The 20,951-nt window shown below is 38.1% G+C and overlaps 1 long non-coding RNA gene across 5 annotated transcripts in view; it reads right to left on the reverse strand.

Annotated features, from left to right (window-relative positions):
* The window catches only part of LOC116666334, a 623,984-nt gene that overhangs the window by 413,357 nt on the left and 189,676 nt on the right, over positions 1 to 20,951 (reverse strand). For all 5 annotated transcript variants that reach the window (XR_004323130.1, XR_004323129.1, XR_004323128.1 and 2 more), the window contains one exon: positions 6,136 to 6,254. This is a non-coding gene — a long non-coding RNA (uncharacterized LOC116666334). The remainder of the gene's footprint in view (positions 1 to 6,135; positions 6,255 to 20,951) is intronic.

A 20,951-nucleotide genomic window follows, 5' to 3' on the forward strand; every position in this document is an offset into this window, starting at 1 on the left:
CGGGATGGATTTCAGTTCCTACAGGCATTACCACCACCATGCCTTCCATATTAACTCCTAATAGTTTATTTCAAGGAGCTTTCCCCATACAACTAAATGCGGGGCTTTTTATAAAAACAAGAGGTCATGGTATACTTCCTGCCTGAAGTGTGTTCCAGACTCTCTGAAGGTCCCTTCAAATATGGTCAATGACCATAGAACAAGTTACATTCTGCTCCTTCTAGAATTGGCGCCCTTCCCATCTCCCTCATTCTGATTGTGATCAACACCTTTCAGAACAAGCACTACCAAGCCGTATAGCAGGTCTTTGCTCTGCAACTTAAGAATTACTCACCTCCTCTAGGCTGCCAGCACCCATCACGGCCCTGACTACCTCTCCTTCATCAGATCAACATTACTTCTGACTTGGTTAAGTATTAGAAAGACTTTGTCCTGCACACGGTTTCCAAAACAAGGGCCATGGTTGTAGGAAGGATGTTCTCATGTAGAAGAAATTTCTACTAGCTACAGATTAGTTAAAAAAATCTCCCCCAAATATTTTCTACTCTTTGCTCACTTTTTTCCACTCTTGGCTGAAGACAGAAATAATTCTGGGGATTAGCCAACTGACATACAGCTGATCCTTGAAAAATGAAGGGGTTAGAGGTGCCTATCTGCACTGTCAAAAATCCGAGTATAATTTATAGTCATTTCCCCCCTATCTGTCGTTGCACATTTGTGGATTCAACCAACCAACTATGGTGTATCTGAAAAAAAATCTTGTGTTAAGTAGACCTGCACCATTCAAACCCATGTTGTTCAAGGGTCAACTGTATTTTAGAACCAAAAGCCCAAACAAACAAACCTGAGAGTATGAGTGTCACAGGATGCTAACTTACGATTTTTCATCACTGGTTGCTGAGAACAAGGCATCAGTCATCAGGTTTTATAAACACTGGAATTCCCTTTAATTTATTCCTCAGTCAACCTCACAAATGAGCTCTTATTCTGAATAAACACAGAGAACATAGGCTGACAGCTCCAAAGCTCACAAGGGAGTGCAGAAACTGACAGTCTTCTTTAGAGGGCTTTTAGGAAAAGTCCTTTTCCGAATTTATATATAGATTTGAACTTGAAAGTAAATTACAGGGAAATTCTAATAATTTACAACAGCCCTTGAGGGGGAAAAATAAACATTTGACTAAAGCATTACTCCTAGATTGCTTGCAAGGCTGGAGCAGGGATCAGATGCTGGGGTTATAGGATTGTCTCTCCAGCCTCCTGGCTGCAGAACCTTTAGCAAGACACTTAACCTTTGTGAACCTCAGCTTTCTTATCTATAAAAAGGGGAACTATACCATCAGTCCTGTTTCACAAGATCATGAGTGTGGATCATATAAGAAAATGCAGGGAAATTGTTCTACAACCATAGAAATACTATATAAACAGAGGATATTATTATTTTAAAGTAGTAGTCATCTATTATGGACTGAATGCTTGTGTACCCCTCCCCTAAATTCATATGTTGAAGCCATAAACTCCAACGTGATAGTGTTTGGAGATGGGGCCTCAGGAAGATAATTAGAGTCAGATGAGGTCATAAGAAAGGGGCTCTCATGAGGGGATGGGTGCCCTCATAAGAAAAGAGACACCAGAGAGAGATAACAATCTCCTTCTCTTACAGCAAGATGGTAGCTGCCTCCAAGTCCAGAGAAGAGGTCTCAGAATGAAGCCTACCTTGCCAACACCTTGATCTTAGGTTTTCCAGCCTCCAGACTATGAGGAAATAAATTCCCGTTGTTTAAGCCACCCAGTCTATGGTAATTTTTATGGCAGCCTGAGCTGATTAAGACATCATCAAAACTTGGTAACAGATATTTAAACTATCTTTACTAGCAAATTTTGCTATGGTATTGACTACTGGTACCTGAAACTCAGCAACATGTTGGGTAGAAATAGCCCTTACAGGTTTTCTTTCAAGGTATAGAAAGATCAGTAATCAACTTGCCAGTTGTTAAGATGATGGCAAAATTTTATTAGGCTTTCGTTATCTAAAACTCAACCTAAACCAACTTCAAATTTCTAGCATTTTTTTTTTTTGTAAAATGGCTACAGATGACATTAGCTTGAATATCCCAAATGCCGTTAAGAATATTAACTGTTGATTAATTCAACAAAATTTTATTGAGCGTGTCTTTTGTCTCAGGCATTAGTCTAAGCACTAAGCAGCAGTGATAAACAAAGACAAGGTCTCTGCTCTTAAAAAAAAAGACAGGGTTATTTCAGACAACAATAACTATTATGAGGAAAATAATATAGAGTAATAGCATGTCAGGGAAAAGGGTTCCAACTTCAGTTGGGTAACTAAAGAAGGCCTTGCTAAGCAGGTGATGTTTGAGCTGAAGTCTATATGACAAGAAAGTTGGCCATGTGAAGATTTAGATCAGAGAAAAGAAAAACTTAGTTAGCAAGGATATGAGCAGATGTGGTCCAAGAGTTTAAAATGTCAGACAATGGATAGATAAGGCTTTACCAAAAGGGGTCTTGTGAATAGACAGTATCTAAGGCACAAGAGTCCTAATATGATTTACTTCTACACACCACCACCTAATCATTGCAGATTGGGATCCTGGAAATGCATCCCCCTCCTTCCTCCCTCAGTCCCCAGTTTCAGGCTTAGTCACTCTTCTAAGTAGCAGAGAATGGATAGGAGGGGCCTTTCTAGAGGTTTGGAGAGGTAGATCTGGGCAGAGGGACTGTTCGCAGTTCTGCACCAGAATACCACCCACATTTACATAAGAGGTGCCGACGACTGCTATCCCCAGGTGTCCTGATTTGTAAATGTAGTTCCCAGATTTCTCTCCCTGGTCTGGCACTGCCTATTCTCTAAAAAGGTAGGATGTGCTGCCTCCCTTACAACTTCTGTCTCATTAAGCTTTCTTTTGGTAGCAAGGAATAGAAAGCTGTTCAAGCTAGTTCCTATATAACACTGAGTTTACAGCAAGGATATTGTCAGATTTTACAGAGTCCACAAAAAAGCTGAAGAACTAAGATTTACGAAAACAGAAGAATATATACATACATACATATATATGTATATCCCATTCTTCTTTCTCAGTAATGAGTCTGCTTTCCCATAATATCTCCATGCATATGGTCCCACAACGGCTGATTTAGCCCCCTTTTTCATTGGTCTTTCAATTTAAAGTTCCTTCACATGCTTTAAAATTTCTAAGAGGAGAAAGTCTGATCGATTGAGCTCATCTTTCTAACCAGTGCACTCAATTCAGTGACTCTAACTGAGTCACAAATTACCAGCTCAATTGGTCAAGCCACCTATGTCCCAAAGGGAAGTTTGCGCATCTGGTCTGTGGGTAGAATGCGATTTTCTGAAGAGGGGTCGATACCCCTCACGAATTCTAACAGCAACATGCCAGGTTGTTTTAAGATCTCGGGAAAGCCTTGCTACTCTTACTTATAGAGGATCTTCCTGGTACCATATCGAGCAGACTCAAAATGCTTACATATTCCAGGGGAGAGATTATGTGAACTATTTTACAACTGAGTTGCAGACGACTAGCAGACAATATTACACTGAAATTTTGCAGTATTTTAAGGCTTTTTTTCCACCGTATTTCAAAGCTGAGCTGATCATTTCATTTCAAGAGCGCAGCATTTCATAGTCTCCTGAAAAGCTTATAGGCACATAAGCATTGGCCCAGAAAGAAACCATAATCTCTGACCAAAAAGTGGCTCCTTGATTACTGTCAAATGCATGGCTTTTAAGGTACTATTAACTAATCACGCTGGCTGAGAAACTCTGGATGAAAGGTATACTCACTCACCTGTTTATCTGTCTGCACCTGAACATGTGCTGATGTATGTGAATGCATCCTGTGTTCATGTTGTCTTCTATGTTGTGCGTAAGCTATAATGGGAAAGCTAATTATTAAACTCTGCAAATGCACCCAGAGGCTACTGTGAGCGATGCATCCAAAACTAAATCTAAAAATAACTAAGTAATAAATAACCATTTGCAGATGGGAATTGTTCGTGCAGTTTTCTAAACAACAGCAGGTTTCCTTAAGACATTACGGTATTTTCCCCGATATTTTACTAGATCTACTAAATCTTCTATACTTAAAGACAGATAATTTGAAAAAGAGTGTGATAAAACTGACTGGATCCAAATTAAAGTTATTTTTAGGGTAATATTGAACCATTGCTTTTATCTTAGAATAGCTTCACACATGCATATTCTTCTCCGTTAGTTAAAAGCACCAAAAGAGTCATTTATGAAAGGCAGTTATTCCAGCAATTATTTAGAATCCGACATTGTCAAAAATGTAAGGACCACTCTTCAAAATAATATCTTGATTGCTTAGTGTTTTATTTGTTCAGGTTCACTCAGAAGAAAATGAAAATGAAAAAGGAGATTAACCTAGAGCTTAAAAGTTCATTATAGCCTGGGAATATGCTGCAGAAATATTTATGTGAGAAAGCTGCAGAGTTTGCAACAAGGAACTTACTGAAAAATGCAAGAGAATTAGGGATTCTAAGCAGGGGTGACATACTAAACTTCATGAGCAATTAATTTAATATTCAATAATAATCAAAATTTAAAATCAATTTACAAAGGAGTGGGCTTGTTCTGCGATCATCTAAAGTGGTTTCTCCTATCCAGGACTAATCAAAGTACTTGGTGCCATCTTTCAAGACAGCTCCGGTTCACACAGTCTCCTGCCACCATATAACGTATATGCAGTTCGTGGTCTGGTCATGTGCCTCAGACTCAGCTCAACACAGTCCCTGTACTAATAATATATTTGATAAGACAATTCATTTTCCTGCTCAAGACAGTGCATGTCCATCAAGTGATGAACTCTGGCTCAAGTTTTAAGCTTAAAGAAAAATATACTATACTCTCTTCTTTAACTCAGCAGAAGTTATTGAATATTTCATTCCTAAGTGGAATGTGATGTTTGCAAAGAATAATCTGACTTGTTCACTACAGTGATATATAGATTACAGATTAAGAGCACAACCTCTAAAATCAGCAATATATCCATCCATTACTAGATGTATGACCTCGATTAGTTTCTCAATAATGTGATGTTCTCATCTGCAAAATGAAAATGAGGATACCTGCTTTATAAGGTTGTTGTGAGAACTGGATAAGTTATGGGAGAGACAAAATGCAGAGGATAATTGAGGAGATGATTTTATTCTAGCCATTACAAAATGGAGAACATTCATTAATGAGGAAAATCTCAAAGAGAAGTAAGGGGACCTGGGGTTTCATAGAAGCAGATAACAAGGGATTCATCCTAGAATTGTATAGAAGTCGTGAGGGAAGATAGAGGTGAGTCTTACTCTAGGATATACAAAGAAAATGAAAATCTATGTGTACACTATACTCAGTGCTGATAAATCAGAGAAATCATAGCTTTTTTTATCAAATAAAAATATTAAACAATTCTCATTTGCCAAAGATTTTTTTTGCCTGTATTATGTGAGCTTGGAATCATAAAACATTTCTGATTTGGTTTCTGTAAGGATACTTTTAAAATTTGGTACATTGAAAGTCTTGGTATTTCAATTTCCTTAATTTCTGGGAATTTTAGGAATATACATCTTATATATGCAGTAATTTACCTCTAAGCCAATCAGAATAGAAATCCTTAAAAGATCTTATAACCCAACTTAATAATTCCATCTGGAGGCAGAAAATATTACACACTCACAGAATGAAAGGTAGAGTCTTTTCTGAATGACAAACATAAACATACAAAGAGAGAAAGCATATAGCTTCAATTCTAAAATTTTGGTCATCGGTCAAGCATAAATATAGAAATACAAAACTCACTGATCCATATCAAAGAGCTGTTCTCTTCCCAGTGGGTACAAGCTCTTAATTTTCCAAAGAAACAAATACACCAACAAAAAAGAATAACAAACCAGACTCCATCATCTCTCACCTGACAGACAAGACCTCTAAAAACCATTAATTCCTCTACAGAGACCACCAAGTGGTCAGACCACAAAACCAAAAGAAGCTGGCACCAGAAATCAAGCGTATATTCAAAAAGAATCAAATCCTTACCATTGCTTGCAGTGGATACAAGTCCACAGTACAGGAGCAGGAGTTGGACTTACCATTGTTGGCACCAATCACCAGCCAGGAGCAGAGCATGAAGAGCTCCAAGAGTTCTTCACTGAACACAGTACACAGGGACCCAAAAGTGCTGCCGTCATATCAGAGTTACAGGACCAAACTGTGAAAGACAAATGCAGAAAAGGAGATTATTTTATGCAAACTATTGCAACAGGAAGAATATTCATTAATGAGGAATGTCTCAAAGAACAGGAGGGAGCCTGAAATTTTTCAGAGACAAATAAGCAAGAATGCAATCCTGGAGTTTATGGGAGTCCCGAGGAAGGATGCAAGCAGGTCTTATCTCAAAATACCACAGCACAGGATGGTCCTTAAAGGGTGGGAAGATTTCTTTTACTTTTCCTTTGTTTTTTTTTTTTTTAAGGGGGATAAGATTTCTCAACCATTACTGCTTTCTAGGGTCAAAGGGCTCGGGTAAAGTTCGGCACCGTCACACTACTCGTTTTATAAAATGTTTACTCATGAAGGGCAAAGCATCGGCAATTATTGTTGAAGAGGGCAGTGTATTTAGAAGTACACTTTGTATATTCTGTGTACAGTCAAATACTATACTAAGTGTATGCCTTTGGGGAGATTACATAAATTCTCTGATTTTTAATTTTCTTATCAGTTCACTGGGCATAATACTAATGACTTCTTCATAAAGCTGTTGTGAAGATCAAATATGATAAAGATAAGAAATTCTGATACCAGGTTCTCACCTGGTGAGCTCTCATAAACTATTTTCATCACCATTTAGAACTGAATGAATGCCATCAGAAAATAGTTCATTGTTTTATTCCTAAAATCTGCCTGACAAAAGTAAATATTTTTAGAACACAAGGATTGACTTTTTTATTTGCCAGATCAGTTTGGTAATTTTAACAGAAGCTTTTGATACTTCTTAACATAATATTTAAACATTTTCACCACATCATTGAGGTAAAGGGAAAATTTGAATTTATGTCTTAAAAAATACCACTATTGTAAAGGAAATGGGAAATAAGTTGTCCTTAAATAATTAACTGAATACTAACAACTTAAACCAAAATCAAAGTTGGAGAAAAGTAAATGCTTTTTGTATGTGTTGTGTTAAAATCCATAATTCTGCTGTTTTCCAGCTGAGTTGATGTAAACCAGAAAACTGACTGAGGATGGTTTGAGGGGGAAAAAAAAATGTTTAAATCTTGTCAACTTCTTTTCCTTTTAATTAGTGAAATGAATGGTAAGGAAATTTTGTCAGATCATTGTCTATGTGGACGTGGTTCCAGGAGGATAAAGGTTTTGCTGTTTAAGAATAATAAGTAAAGCAGTCCTAAAAATTCTTGAAGGACCATGGAATTCTCTCCCTCTAGAGTGTGGAGAGCTTTGCCGCAGGGTTCAGAGTCTCTCTCTAACACTTCTCAGCCCCCTGCTGATGCTATTAATGCTACCTAAATTAATGACCTTTAAAATATCAAGAAGGAAAACAATATATGCTGATTTCCTTGACTCCCTACCTGTGATGAAGACTAGCTTAAACGGGGAAGAGGGTTGAGATGAAGGAGTTTTTGTTATGTTGAGCTGAGTCTCTCAACTGGTTTACATCTGCATTGCAAAGGATTTTAGAGCTGTTACCTGCTGCTGACAGGGACCACACTTAGAGCTACTGGCTAAAAAAACTCTAAATCGCCCAGTATGGTCAAACACAAGACCAAAATAAAAACCTTTCATTCCAAGCTCAGCATCATAATAGGCCATTATAGAAAGCAGAGGTTCGTCCTTCAGAAGCTTCAAATCCACCTAAATGCTTGGGATGGCCAGACCAACCCTTGCAAGATACGGTGGCAAATATATAAAATAACATGTATAAGTTTTTGACGTCTCTGAAGTTAGGTAGATTTGGCTCAAATTCTGGTTCCATCATTTATAGATCATGGGCAATTAACTGTAAAATTTATTTAGTTTTTCATCTGAAAAGTGAGAATAAAGGAAGTACACACATTACAGAATTGCTCTTAGAATTAAAAGAGAAAATTTAAGTACTTAGTTACTGGCCCATGGTACCTATTCTAATGAATGTTAGCCATAGTAGTAGTGGTGTAGTAAAATAGTATATAAGTAGTGTATATTATAAAGAATTTATATATAGGCTACACACACAACCTACAATTAGTTTATCTGACAGTATATAATTAAACAGTATTTATTGTGGTACAGATACAAATGTTATAGCAAGTCAAAGGAAGGAAGAACAGTGGGGGTATCAAAAGGGAAATTAATGCTCTTTGTAACATACCTGGCAAGTATAAGGACTTAATAAATGTTAGGTGCTTTTATTATCACTGCCATTGATGCAGCAGGCTTTGTAGAGGAGGTTAAACCTGAGCTGACCTTTAAAGATGGGTAGGATAAAGATAGCAAAGCCTCTGTCCAGAGATGTGAGACAAGAGCAGGAGTGAAGTCACTGATGTGAGATTTAGCACAACACAGCCCACCAAGGTAAAGACACTAGTCTAAAGAGAACCAGCGGGGATGTTAGAGCGGGCAGATAGCTAGATATGAGCAGAGAGAGGGGGACGCAGGCCAAATGGCAGGAATGCGGCAAAAAAAGGAGAAGCACAGGCCAAATGCAGGAAACCACACATCATGTAAACAACAGGGGTCCCTGGGCAGACAGAGAAGAGCAGGAACCTCTGGACTGATTAGAAATCACACATTTTGGAGTGACAGTGACAGATATCCGGAAGCTAACAAAGAAAGGTGGGAAAAGGCAGGAATCTCCAAAGTCTGAATGTAACCTTTTGCTCATTATGCCTTCATTTCAATAAAATTAGCCTTGCAGATTAGAAGTACCCATTGTGCACTGATGCCATGACACTTCCGATTCAGACTAAATAAGGACAAAGATTCCTCCTCCCCTCAGGAAGGTGGAGATGGGATGAAAATTAGGGACTATGACTCCTGACCCTTCCCTCCCTAATGAGTACTCTGCCCATTCATTTTTACACTCTATGTAACCAACTTACCAAAGAAACTCAGGGCAGCTGCTCACCTGAGCCTGTCCACTCTCCCTTTGAAAGCACACTATTTATCCCTTAATAAATTCTAACTTTATTTTCTTAACCTCCACGTCTCAACTCTGAATTCTTTCCAAGACGAGACAAGAACCTAATCTCTGGCAACAAGAATATGCTCTGATTTCTTTATCAACAAGTCATTGTCATTATTCTCCTCATTCTTGAGAGCTGCTCTTCCTTTTAGTGTCTGGTGCCAGTTACTATGTGTAGTGGGCTGAATGATGGACCCCAAAGGAATATGTCCTCTGTGACCTAATCCGCAGAATCTGTAAATGTGACCTTATTTGGGAAAAAGGTCTTCGCAGATGTATTATTTAAAATCAGGAGGAGATCATATCCTGGTTTATCCAGGTGGGCCCTAGATTCAATGACAAGTGTCCTAAGAAGAGAAACAGAGGACAGGTCCACAGAGAAGGCAGCACGGCCACCCACAGAGGCACAGACTGAAGTGCTGCAGCCACAAGCCGAACATTCCCACCAGCCACCAAAAGCTGGGACAGGCAAGGAACACAAGTTCCCCTAGAGGGAAGGCATTGTTGAAGGCAATGCTGACTTTTGAACTTCTGGCCTCTAAAACTGTGAAAAAATAAATTTCTTTATTGACTGAACCACCAAATTTGTGGTATGTTCTTACAGCTGCTGCAGAAAACTAATAAGCTGTGCCAAACTTTTGCTTTATTTAACTTAAAAGCCTTCTGCAATCTTCTACGACCGTCTATAACCACAGAGATGTTACTGTCACCATTTACAGGTCCCACAGCAATGTCTGGCAGGCGTGTCTAACTTCATCTAGAGGGAGGGTCAGGAGGCTTCTTCAGGGAAGAAATGTCTAAACTGCAGTCAGTTGGATGGGGAGGAGTTGGCTGAGACAGAGCTGGGAGGGTGTCAAGTAGGCGGAGGGCCTAGATGAAAGGAGAAGGAACAAAACACAGTTGGGAAAGGCTGGCGAACACCAGGGAGCATAAGGAAAAGCATCCTGGATGCAGCACTAGGGCCTGACCAAGGCGGTGGATCTGCCCAGGCCTGAATGGGTCCCCTACAAACAGTCAGAAAGAGGCTGGCCATAGGAGAGGCCGCCCCCAGGAGACTCTAATAACAAGCAGAGGTCAGCTTCTCCTTGTTTTATCAGCCAATCTACTGCTCTTTTGATAAATAATTGATAGGCCTGGATTATTTTAAACCCATGAGGGTATAGGAGGGGGTGGAGGGCAAGAAAGGAGCTAAAATACACGTGGAAATTGGCATATGCTCTCCAGGGTTTTGCAGAAACCAGGTGGCAGCCCCAAAAGAAAATCAATAACCACTGCTTCTATTTGTGGCTCTGTTTCCACAGAAACACTTTTGTGGGTGAATTTGGAAGGCAGATTTACAGTGCCAAAAACACCAGTCCAAAAAAGAGAAAAATTCCGTTCAAATAAACTTTTTACTGTAGTAAAAAAACATCTGATTTTACTATAATTTTTCCATTTCATTAACCCAATTTGGAAGGGATTATGAAATAAACTCAGCCATGCTCCTGTAGGCACAATAATACTAAAATATTAGCTTTGATATAAGCAGAATATGTGGAAGGTGTAGAAAAAAGTTTGATGGGCCTGTCAAGTGGAACCTATTTGCAAAAATAATGAATATACTCAACTTTATTAAGGCACTATGCTAGTGAGGGTAACACTGATTAAAAAAAAAAAACTCACTCCCTTTTGTGCTTTCCTAAATCTTAAATGTTCTATATTATGCATGTTGTAGGCATATGATTAAAAATATTCTTAAAATTATCTGCCACAAGTAATTTATACATGACTCTTTACCTCAGACATGACAGAATTCTTCCTAATAGCCATTCTTTGGTAGAATAAGTACATTTCAGTATTTTTGTTAGTATCAAACCTAAAATACTAAAAATACTCAGAACTTTAATCATTAAAATATATAAGGTTGTCAAGGTTCATTTCTAAAGACTCTTTAAAGAGTAGTTTTAAGTTTACAACAAAACTGAGAGGGAGGTACAGAGATTCCACACATCCACACACAGGTATAGCCTCCCACGTTATCAACATCACTCACCAGAATAGTACATGTTTTACCACAGATAAGCCTACATTGACACATCATAATCCACAGATTACCTTAGGGTTCACTATCGGTATTGCACATTCTATGGGTTTGGACAAATTTATAATGACATACATCCATCATTACAATATCATACAGAAGATTTGTGTTACCCTAAAAATCCTCTGGGCTCTGCTTGTTCACCTCTCTCCCTCCTTCCACCCCTGGCAACCACTGATCTTTCATTGTCTCCATAGTTTGGCCTCTTCCAGAATACCATATAGCTGGAACCACACAATATATGGCCTTTTCAGATTAGCTTCTTTCACTTAGTAATATACATTTAAGTTTCCCCCAAGTTTCACTGTTTTATAGCTTATATCTTTTTAATGCTGAATAATATTCCATTGCCTGGAAGACAGTTCATTTTCAAACATCAGTCTTTTCCAGTCTCTAAAGGAAATATATGCCTCACTTATTCAACTTATGTGTTAGCATTAAGTCTCAGACCTAAATCTCTCTAAGTCTTCCTAACTTCTAAGTTGCCTTAGACTCTGGGGGTGCCATTCAGCCCACAAGAGGGGTAAGGGAGGGGGCAGGAGGTAGAAGACAATGTCATTGGTCTCAGCTGTGACTCTATGAGGGACTTAAAGGAAAACAAAATAGGGATCTAGGTAGATTGACATATCCACAAGGAAACCTCCTTTTTGTCATAATAAACCATCATCTCCATAAATTATATGAGATGAACTAGCTTCTTTATTTCCTCACTTCTTAAATCTGATTCTTCTCTTTACCTTACCCTCTATTTGCTTATCTAAAGCAGACCTTGTTAGTTGCTTACTTACCATTTTTACCTCTTTCCTTCTTAGAAACAGCATCCTAGACTGAGCAGTCTTCCACCTGGCCCCCATCATCCTTATTCTCCATCACTCTGAAAGCTTCCTAATATGCACCCCAATGCTTCTAATCTTGACCTCTAAGTTTCTGCCTCAAAGTAGAGTTACCTTTTTAAACTTAAATCAGATCATTACACCACCCCACTTAAATGACATCCATTGAGAACAATATCCAAACTCCTTATGAGGACCCACAAGGTCCTAAGTGACTAGGCGATGCCTTGATCGCTGGCTGGCCTCAGCTCCTGTCACTCTTATCATGGACCAGTCACGTTGGCCTTTTGGTTCTTTAAATACACCAAGGTATTTCTATCCTCAGGGACTCTGTCCTTGCTCTTTGTTCTCCCAGGGAGGCCTGACTTCAGTTCTTCGGGTGGTTGGCATCTCATCATTCAGGTCAGCAGCCGAATACCACAGGCCTTTTTTGCCCACCTAACCTAAAGGAACCTCAATACCCAGTTACCATCACAGCCTCCTATTTAATGATCTCTATGCCATTATTATCTGATACACTTATATTTACTTATTATTTAATTTTTTAGCATGAAAGCTTTGTAAGTGTAAATGCTTTTCATTGTTCCATCCCCAGAGTTTAGTAAGTGTTTAATAAATGTTAGTTAAATAAAAGGAAGGAAGGAAGGAGGGAAAGGAGGGAGGAAAGAAAATGATCTAGTCAGTACTTCTTACTGCACTCAATCCCTAAGTAATTAATACACATTCTCAGACTTACCAGACCCACCAGCAGAGAAACATGGAACTAGATTTGTACCTTAAAAATATAACAAACTAAATACCTGAAATAAAATTCTTTAAACACATGACTTAATAAACTCACTGATGACAACTTATTTCTAATGATTGCACTGGCTTCCTTCAACATTGTACCCTAGTTGGATAGAATTGTTCTTCAGTAAAGTAACTGAATACTTAAAAAGGAGCATGAACATTTAGCAGAATAATTGCAAGTAGTCTTTGGTGCCAAAGAGCCTAGGTTCAAATTCTGGCTCTGGTGTTTACCAGGTATAAACTTTGAGCAGTTTACCTAACCTTTCTGGGCTCAGTTTTCTCACCTTATAAGATGAGGCTAATGCTAGTCCTTCCTTCACAGCACTACTGCTAGGATTAGACAAATGGAAGCCACGTCACTTAGCACAGTCCCTGCACCAACTAAGGATCTAACAAATCTCAACGATCATTGAACTGTTTTGTATTATACTCTGTTATCAAGAGATTTTCTAAAGAGGCTCTCCCATTTCAGTAAGACCAAACAAATGAGTCACCCAGCCTTGGGTCCACAGGCAACACTTGATGCTATGTTCTCTGAACCTTGGCAGTTTATTCATTTCCCTTTAATAATGACAGCAGTACTTTCTTCAGCTGCCAGCCAGGCACGCCTGGTTGGCCTTTATTTCCTTTCTGTAAAGCTCTCTTTTATCACAGCTGCACATATGCATTTGATTTGGTCTCTGCTCTATGTGGCTGCCAATATGTGGAATCTGTTTGATCTTGATGAAACTATAGGGGAAGGGATGGAAATTTAACAGGATCCCACAGACTTTCTCATTTTCCCCTCCAGAAAGAAGGGTTGGGTATCATGAAGATAAAAATAAAGCAGCATTATTTTCAGGCTGATTCCTGGAGAAAGCTTCATGTGAACTCAACAGCGGAAAACAAACAAACAAACAAACAAATGTATAATGGGTCCCCAAACCTTTCAATTATAAATACCTGTTTAAGAAAAGCTTATGAATAAAATGTAACAAAAAAGCAGATGCTGGCAGAGGCAGAGAATGAATTATCCAATTACTCCTGAATTCTTAGAGCAAACCTATGTGCTCCCTACAATATAGAATTTCCATGGAGAAAAAACTATAGATGTTCACGTTAAACCAAAGTTCTGAATTTGTTTTACAATTCCATATTTTCCTGATATTTTTGTCATCTCTGTTTATAAGCTCATCACAGCCCATCATGAAATGAGGCATAAGCAAGGAAAAAATGTTTCCCTTGATACACTAAAGCCAAGAAAAGAAGAAAAAGAAGAAATAAGAAAATGAAATTTAGAGGCGAGTTAATTCTCTTGGAATACAAAAAGCATAATTTTTCATTGTGATAAATAGCTCTTCCCCAATAAATGTGGTATAATTGTAAATCTTTCAGCCATAGGCAAAAGTTACAGATGAATCATGCCATCGTGGGGTGGCCTATTTGGCAATTGAGCCTCAGATTCAAAGAACACTTACTATATGCCAAGTGCTGTGCTAAACACTGCCTCGTGTCACCGTACTTATTTCTCACAACCACTGTTTGGAGAAAGCATAATTGTCTGCTTCTGTCATGTGAGAAAACTGATACTCAGAGAAGTTAATCCACTTGTGCTTAGCTGCACAGCTTAATATTGCAGCTTTGAGGCTCACACCTCCGTTCTTGGATTCCAAGTGATTTAACAGACAGACTTGGAATTATCATGGGAGAGAAATGAATACTGGAGAGCTAGAGGCCAGGATGTGTGAATGCAGAAAAAAGGTTACAGATGAGGTTCAAAACAAAATTCGCAGAAAAAAACAGTAGAGGGATTAAATGGGTTCCTACTCCTGAAGAAAACAGTAAACATTTCACCCTTTTGGTCTATCTTGCTGTGCTGTCTCAGCTTTTCATCGTGTCCCTAGATGTGGGTGATCCCCAAGGCTCCGCCCTCAGCTCCTCTTTTTAATTCCTTTCTCAGGGAAATCATCCAGTCTGTTGGCCACCTCTACACAGACCATTCCCAGATTGCTTGCTGCCTCTAGCTTTGAACTTTCTCAAGAGCCTCAGTCATACCTTTCCAAAGGGCTGGATATTTTCAACAGGATATTATAACCTCCTCTCAAACTCAATATTTGTTTTTAAAAAAAACCTCTTCCCACCTACAGCCTCAGAACATTTCTTCATCCTGCTTTCCTTGTTACTAGCTATGATAAATTAGCCGTCCAGGCGCCTTGGTTCAGAATCCACAACATCTTCATCTTTTTCCTCTTCCTTGACCCCCACACTTATTGCTGGATCCTAATTCCACTCTTTTAACCTCTTACACTTACACGTTCTTTTCTATTACAGATATTAAAGGATAATTTTAAAGGTAAAAATCAAGACTATCCCATAAATAATATAAAATGAACATGTGTCAAATATTGTATCAGGTCATTAATTAATAGGGAACCAGTAAGATGTTCCAGTTAGTCAAAGAACCTCACATACATAAGCAATAAGAAATACTGAAATGAATTTATAAAGAGGTGCAAATAATTTATACATAGATATAAAACTGGCTTACTATATGAGTGGAGGGGGGAAGGAAAATGAATTGTCCCCACCACAGACAGATTTCACTTGCATGCCTATGAAAAAGATTCATTTGAATTGCTGTCAATTAACTATAATTTCTATGATAAAACCTTGCAAAATATCTCAGAGATAATGAAAGGCATGAAACCCACAGGATCAGATAACCAGGTAGGGTGCACACTAGAAAAGACCTACTTTTCTACTGAAAGTACCTAGCAATCTTTTTGGCCCATTTCAAAGTTTTTCACAAATTTTCCCAACTCAGGCATTAGTCTTCGTTTCAGATTTTAGAACTGAATACATGGACTATTATCATGGCTTCTAACTCATCTCTCCTGCGAACAAGACGACTTTAACATTTCCCTCAGCTTGATTAAACTTTAGACAAGTTTTTTCTTGACTGTGGGCCCCTGACCTCCGTTTTCTTAGAACGATTTACTTTAGAAAACTTGCAATTATAAATTCTTTCTCTGACCCTTTGAGATGCAAATCTTCTACAATAGAGGAATGTATTTTTCAATACTGACCTGAGAGCCATCCCTTTGAAATATAATTATCGAAAATACAGCACCTCCATCTCCAAGCCTCTGTGGAAGGCTGGAAGCTTAACTTTGATAAGAGCTAATTAGCAAATACAGACAGCCTAATCACACTGATCAACCTCCCTACCAACTTCCTCCACTACTTTTCTGTTAGCACACTCCAGCACTTAAAAACTCTCTTGCCTTTTGTCTTGGTGGAGTTAAATTCAATCCCCCTCCCCTCCCACCCCCTCAGCGCCCCACACCCTCTAAACTTGCCACAACTGCAATAGTCTCTCTTCGTTACTACATAGTTTTGAATAAAGACTTCCTTGCCTGTTTAATTGGTCTTGTGCAATTTTTCTTTGACATCTAACCCACTGTAGTCAGTAACAAACACTGAATCTTCCTAAGACACCATTCAATTCACAGCCTTCTCTTCTGCCACTGACAGCCCTTGGGCTATAAATAAAGCAAATGCGTTTTATTTGACCACCAAACATGACTTAAAAATTTAAGCCAATAATTAAAAACCAGTAGATTTTACATAAATCTAGATTATTTTTGTTTGAATAACCGCAAGAACTGACAACTCTGCCTTGGCTCCCTTTCAAGTATGGTCATAATCAGCTAGAGCTGGACATGGAACTTAAGCCACAAGCAAGGGTTGGTTTTTCACAGCCCTCCCTTCCTTCCAGTGAGGGCTTGTGTGCTTACATCTGGCCCCCTTACTTACTCCTGGGACTTGCCCAGCCCCTGCAAGCATTTCTGGTTTTGAACACTGATCAATGAGGTAAAATTCAAATGGTCCAGGTTCCCCTAAAGTTACCATTTCTTACAGTTGTAGTTTTGACTCTTACTCTGTTTTGCTAACTCAGACTCTTCCCTGCCCCTAAAATAAATTCTACTTGGTTTGTGCTCTTCTATCTGGAAATTCACTTGTCTCTCTTGTTTTCCTCCCCTTATCATCAGCCATTAAATCCTAGTTGAGACTCAGGATTCAGCTCTTGTGCTGCCTCCTTCAGGAAGTCTTCCCTAACTAGATTCCCAGCTGGATCTACATTCCTATTCAGTAATAATGACTGTCTGTCCTACTCTCAACAGCATTGATCAACCCCTCAAGAACAGGGCTGTTCTTGTTTATCTGTATACCTACCTAAACTTTCTCTTAATTTCTATAATCCTTGGTCCAAGTACTTCCATGTAAGGTACAATCAATCAATCAGTCAATCAGCTACTTGTAGAAACTTGGCTGAGAAAGAGTCAGAGATTTGTTGAAGGGATTTTAGGCTCAGAATTCATAGAAACAAGCAACTAATTGGGTTTCCATGTAGTTACAAATGACTACCTTTAGTCTGTACTGGATTTATTCTCTGCGTATAAATTGTGTAATAGCAATCTTTTCTTCTCCAAGAGCAGGATGGTTTAAACAAAAGTGCACGTAAATCTAGAGCACAGTCTGAAGCCTGAAACCCAAAGAGGAAATCCCCTTTAATTGTGAATAGTAGTAGGTCACTAGAAGTGGTACTCTACCATAGGGGGAACATCTTAAGAATTTTTTTTAACAGCTTAAAATATCACACATTTATTATCTCAGTTTCCATGAGCTGAGAATCTAATGCAGTTTATTTGGACGCCTTGACTCTGGAGCTATTACAGGGCTGCAGTCAATTTAAGGCCCAACTGGGGATGAATCCTTTCCTAAGCTCCCTCCGATAGTTGTCAACAGGATTCATTTTTTCACATGGGTTTTAGACTGAGGGCTTCAGTTCCTCAGGGTCTATTGGCTGCAGGCCTCCCTGGATTGCCTGCCACATGGGCCTCTCCACAGACAGCTCAGAACTTGGCAGCTGGCTTCATCAGAGCAAGCAAGAGAGATGGCAAATGAGAGTGCCAGCAAGATGGAAGTCACAAGGAGTGATATCTCATCACATTTGCCAAATTTATTCCTTAGAAGTGAAGCAAGTTTCAGTCCACACACAAAGGAAGGAGCTTATACAAGTGCAGGAACACCACACTTCTCTATCTGTCTCTTGGCCTCACTAGGACATCTGAGATCACGATTCTCCCCTTGGGCTCTTGCAAGATACTCCAATAAGGAGGCAGTAGAAGAGTGAGAAATGGTAACGTGGAGGAATGAGAGGTAGGCTAGGCAAAGCAAACCCTTCTGGGGGCAGGTGCATTGGGAGAGTGGCAAGAGGGGAAAGTGACATCAAATGTAGCAACATTACTATTAATGGAAGTTGCTTCCATCAATTAATTGGTTCATTGTGTATTTATTTCACCCGTATATAACACAAATGAACCTGATAGATATTGTTAGATCTTTAATTTCTTAACTCCAGGGACTTAAAAAAAATTATTATCAAGATAACATTTTAACTGTATCCAAGGGACTATGCTAGACCTTTCTATGTTTTATGCGTTAATGTGACCACTTTAATTTTCCACATACTCAACCATATTTTGTCCATGTGTACATACTTTATTATGTACCACAGTGAACATGTAATTTTATGTTCTTCTTTTTTCATTTAAAATTGTAATATAGGAACTTCTGTGAAAGATGTATCATAGGAAAATTTTAACTGTCTGCTAACTAAATTTTGTCAAACATAAATCAAGGTAAGACAGAATAGAAAATATAACAGCAACAGTACATGTCAGAGTTATGAACGCTAGCCAAGTGTCAGCAGACAATTCATAGAAAATAAGTAGAAAAACAAAAGCAAAACAAAATTACTAACTTCCTCAATCAAAACCAATTTAAAATTTAAATCTTAGAATTTAGGAGAAAAAACAATAAATTCAAATAAAATTAAAAAGACGGAATGGAGATTAAAGCAGAAATAATTTAGGATAAGTTAGAAAAAAAGAAAACTTTTAACTTATAAGCAATTCCAAGACAGCTTCTTTGGCAGAAGGATAGGTGGGGATGGGACTGGGGAAATACAGGTCATCAAGGCAGTAGGAGAACAATGAAATAGATAAATAACTCTTTAGTCTAATTTGAAATAATACACAAAATTAGGAATGATAAAAGGCAAAAAGAATACAGATACCAAATAAATTTAAACAAGTGCATATAGTATAAAAGAGTATTTTGCACAAATCTGTGAATGACATGATGCTTTTTAAGCAAAATATAAAAATTGACTCAAATAGATATATATATCCTAAATGGGACAAAAATGGTAAGAAATTAAGAATTTTATTTTTTTTAATTTACTCTTGTTCAGAAAACAGGATAGCTACATACAAAAGAAAAAAAAAAAGAACTAGACCCCTTATTTCACACCATGCAGAAAAATCAACTCAGAAGACCTGACTGTGAGACCTGAAACCATGAAGAAAGCATAAAGGGTAAACTCCTTGACATCAGTCTTACAATGATTTTTTTTATTTGACACCAAAAGCAAAGGCTACAAAAGTAAAAATAAACAAATAGAACTACATCCAACTAAAAATCTCCTGCACAGCAAAGGAAACCATCAACAAAATGGAAAGGCGACATATGGAATGGGAGAAAATACTGCAACTCATATATCTGACAAAGGATTCATATCCAAATTAGAGAAAATACTTGCAAATCATGTATCTGATAAGGGGGTTAATATCCAAAATATATAAAGAACAGATACAACTCGATAGCAAAAAAAAAAACCAGATGATTGATTTTAAATGGGTAGAGGAAATGAATAGACATTTTTCCAAAGAAAACATATAAAGGGTCAACAGGTACATGAAAGGGTGCTCAACATCACTAATCATCCGGGAAATGCAAGTCAAACCCACAATGATGTATCATGTCACACCTGATAAAATGGCTTTCATCAAAAAACAAGAGATAAGTGTTGGTGAGGAAGGGGAGGAAAGGGAACATTTGTGCACTGTTGGTGGGAATGTAACTGAGTCTCTGAATGATTGTGTGGAAGAGGACTGCCTTAACTTATTCATCCCTCCAGTCCTGTCCCATAAAAACAAACTTCTCTTCTATTTGAACTATTATACTCTTTGGTTCTGTTTTTTGCAGAAGTTAGCCTACTCTAAATATATATTGTTATCTACTCTAAATATTTCTATTAATATAAATCATACAGATGACAAGAGAGAAGATACAATTATTACTAATATATTCTTATAAAAGCATTTGATAAAATTCAAAATTTCATGTTTGGTGTCAGCTATTTATGAGATCTAACAGATTCTCTGACTTTCTTGCAGTTCAGTTGTCCATTCTTTTATTTCTAAACCTTCTGATGAGTTCCCTCTTTTTCCTGAAGCCAACCTGACCTAGCTTCTGCCACTTGATACCATGGTCCAATTAATACAAAAGTCAAAAGAACTAAAGGCACTATGGTTTAAAGAATAATTTTTGTTTTCCACTAGGCAAGCAGAATATCTTCCTTCTTTAGTCCAAAAAGACCACAGAGCTAATTTATTCATTTCCCAGCACTTGCAAGAGTAAGGCCCTGTCAAGATTCTGCCTTCAAATCAAAAATGTCTTCTATTCCACTACCCAGCAGCAAGAAATGGGTTTTGGTGATCAATTGGCATATGTTGGTTTGACACAATCACTCATCCAACAAGATCAATAAATGAACCAAACGCCATCTCTCTCAGGTGAAAGATTCCAGAGCCCTGGCAATATTTTTAGGCAAATAATATAACCCTTCATTATGTAGGCTTACTGTGTTTTTCTGGTTATAACTGTAAATTGATACACAACTATTATCATCCATGAAAGCCATTTTGGTTCACAGCAGCCTTCTTCATAGAAATAATTCCTGTTTCAGAAATTACAAAACTTGCAGAGAAGCAGAACAAACTCCATTCTGTTCTTACAGAATGATCCCTACTGGAAGCTTTTATAAGCAAACAAGGTTAGACATGCTACTGAGAAGTAGAGTTAACATTTATGTTATTAAAAATATGCTGTTACCATGATCAGCCCTTTTGCAAC

The sequence above is a fragment of the Camelus ferus genome, chromosome 10, assembly GCF_009834535.1.
Source record: "Camelus ferus isolate YT-003-E chromosome 10, BCGSAC_Cfer_1.0, whole genome shotgun sequence".
NCBI classification, from domain to species: Eukaryota; Metazoa; Chordata; class Mammalia; order Artiodactyla; family Camelidae; genus Camelus; species Camelus ferus.